Consider the following 3,759-nt stretch of genomic DNA (forward strand, 5'->3'; position numbering starts at 1 on the left):
GAAAAGAGAAAAGGAACCATTTTGAAAAACCACAGAGTGTTCTCCTATTTAAAAAGGTCAGCCCTCAGGTGAAACTAGTTAACCAGAGCCTAACTGACTTCAGGCAAGGGAAATACCCAATTCCACTTAGCTCTAAGCTCTTCCACATGAGAGAAGGGAAATACCCAACTCCAGCCCACTCTTCCCAATTAAGAGGAAAGCTAAAAACTGAGAAACATTTGTGAAGCTCACAGTTCAGAGGCATAGCCTGGCTGAAAGACTAAGACCAATTCCTAGGACTATAGAATGGTTCCCCTCCCCCCACATCTAACCACTACATTATTAAGGGCCTATTTTCAACATTCTTTTTACTCAGTCCATCATGTCTGGCTGTAAAGAAAAAATTACAAGACATACCAAAAGGCAAAAAACACAATACGAAGAGACAGAGAAAGCATTAGAAGCAGACTTTGTAGTGAGAATTATCAGACTGGGAATTTAAAACAACTATGATTAGTATGCTAAGGGCTCTGATGGACAAAGTAGACAGCATGCAGGAACAGATGGGCAGTGTAAGTAGAAAGATGGAAAACTTAAGAAAGAACCAAAAAGAAATGCTGGACTGGATACAGCTGAAGAAAAAATCTGAGCTTGAGGATATATAAATAGAAGATTTGAGAAATAAGAAGCAAACAAAGACTGAAAAACATGGAACAGAATAGCCAAGAACTGTTATGCAAAATGTATAATATATGCATAATAGGAACATCAAAAAGACAAGAAAGAGAGAAAGAACAGAAGAAAAATTTGAAACAATAATAACTTAGAACTTCCCTAATTATTGTCAGACACCAAACCATAATTCAGGAAGTTCAGAGAACACAAAACAGGATAAATTACCCCAAAAAAACTATAGCTAGGCATATCATTTTCAAATTATAGAATATCAAAGATAAAGAAAATGTCTGGAAAGAAGCCAAAAGGGGACACCAGAGCGGCACAGTTGGTTAAGTGACTGCCTTTGGATCAGGTCATGATCACAGGGTCCTGGGATTAAGCCCCATCTCAGGCTTCCCGGTCAGGGGGGAGTCTGCTTTTCCATCTCCCTCTGCCCCTTTCCCCTGCTCATGGTCTCTCTGGTTCTCACTCTCTCTCTCTCAAATAAATAAATAAAATTTTAAAAATAAGAAGAAGAAGAAGAAGAAGAAGAAGAAGAAGAAGAAGAAGAAGAAGAAGAAGGAAACAGACCACAAATACTGTACCTATAAGGAACAAAGATAATTACATACAACTTCTCAGAAATCATGTAAGTGAGGAGACTGGAGTGAAATAGTTAAAGCGTTGAGAAGAAAAAATAATACAACCAATCAGAATATTGTATCCTAAAAAATAACCCTTCAAAAGTGAAGGAGAAATACAATCTCTTTCAGACAAACAAAAATTGAGGCCAATAGATTTGCCTTGCAAGAAATGTTGAGAAGATTTTTAGAAAGAAGGAAAAAAACACATAAACTTAATCCTTAAACAATGTGGAATTGAGGCATCAAGCCCCCACATAGTTGAAAATCCATATATAATTTTGATCCCAAAAAAACTTAACTACTAACTTCTTACTGTTGACTAGAAGCCTTACTGATAACATAAATAGTAAGTTAACACTTATTTTGTATGTTTTATATATTATATAGTATATTTGCATAATAAAGTAAGCTAGAGAAAAGAAAATGATATTAAGGAAATCATAAGGAATGGTGAGATTTAATTCTTTTTATGGATAAGTAATATTCCATTATATGGATAGACCTAGAAGCGAGGGAAAGACAAATATCAGATAATTTCATTCATATGTGGAATTTAAGAAACAAAACAAATGAACAAACAAAGAGAAAAAGGAAACAAACAAAAAACAGACTCCTAACTACAAACTAGTGGCTGCCAGAGGGGAGATGTAAAATAAGAGAAGAGGATTAAGAGTATACTTATTATGATGAGTACTGAGTAATGTATAGAATTGTTAAATAACTATATTGTACACCTGAAAGTAATATAACACTGTATGTTAATTATACTGGAATTGAAAAACTATTAAGTAAATTTTTTTAAGAAGAAAAAATTATAAGGAAAATAGGATACATTTACAGCACTGTACTATCTTTATAAAAAAAAATCTGTGTATAAATTGACCCACATAGTTCGAATCTGTGTTGTTCAAGGGTTAACTATATAGAAGATCAAAATAATATAGGTCAGAAACTCAGACTTACATAAAAAAAAGCAAATTGAAGAAAGAATAAATTAAAATAAAATAAAAACTTCTATGTTTTTCCTATTCTTAATTGATATAACAGATAACAATTTAATAATAATAATAAAATATCAACAATGTATTTGATTGTGTATGCCTATATATGTATCTCATGCATATAAATGCCATCCAAGTTATAAATGAATAACAATCATATAAAGAGCAAGAAGACAAAATTAAGATTATTTTTATTATAAAGTACTCACACTACCTATGAATTAGTACATTATCATTTACAAGAGGATGTGGATTACTTATAAGTGTACATTACGAGCCCTAGGGCAACCACTAAAAGAAGGTTTAAAAAAAAAGTAAGTATAACTGATATGCTAGGAAATGAAAGAAAACAGAATCATTTATAGTGCTCAATTAAAACCACAGATATCAGAAAAAGAGTAAAAGATTAAAAAAAAGGGAACAAAGGAAAAGAGCAACAAATAAAAACCAGTAATAAATGTGGTACATATTAATCCAACTATATCAATATATAAAACATATAATAATGTATACATTAAATGTATATGTAAATATATGAAATCACTATCCTGTATCCACTTAGAAGACTAGAAAAAGAAAAGAAAATTAAATCCAAAGTAAAGAGAAGAAAAGGAATAATAAGAATTAGAGCATCAGTCAATAAAACTGAAAAAAGGAAATAAAAAAATAAAACCAGTGAAAGGAAGACAGATTCTTTGAAAAGATCAGTTAGACTAACAAAATTCTAGCCAGGCTAACTACAAAAAAAGAGTCACATATTGTTATTATCAGAAAAGAAAGGGGACAGATCACTACAGATCCTATGGACAATAAGAGGATGATAAAAGTGTCCTATGAACAACTCTAAAACCACAAACTTGATAACCTAGATAAAATGGACCAATTGCTTGAAAGATACAATAGCAAAAACTCACACAGAAAGAAGGACAATCTGAATATATATGTAATATTTATGAAAATATGTCAACATATACATTAAAGAAATGGAATTGATCATTAATAACCCTCCAAAGAAGAAAGTACCAGGCCTAGATGGGCTACCTAGTGAAGTCTAACAAACATTTAAGGAAAAAATTATATTTTTCTTTTGGAAGATAGAAGCAGAGAAAATACTTGCTAACTCATTCTATGAGGGCAGTGTCACTCTAGTACCAAAACCAAACAAACACATTACAAGAAAATTACAAACCAATACCTCTCATGAATAAGGATACAAAAATCCTCCAAAAAAACTAGCAAACCAAATCCAACAATGTATAAAAGGAATTACATACCATGAGCAAGTGTGATTTATCCCAGGTATGCAAGGAAAATTGAAAATAAATTTATGTAATCCATTATATCACCATACTAAAAAAAAAAAAAATCACATGATGGTATCATCCAGGAAAAAAATTGGACAAAATCCAAAGTTCATTGTGGAAAATCTCTCAGTACACTAGGAACAGAAGGAAACTTCCTCAACTTAGTAAAGAAAT

The sequence above is a fragment of the Vulpes lagopus genome, chromosome 8 (genome assembly GCF_018345385.1).
Source record: "Vulpes lagopus strain Blue_001 chromosome 8, ASM1834538v1, whole genome shotgun sequence".
Classification (NCBI taxonomy): domain Eukaryota; kingdom Metazoa; phylum Chordata; class Mammalia; order Carnivora; family Canidae; genus Vulpes; species Vulpes lagopus.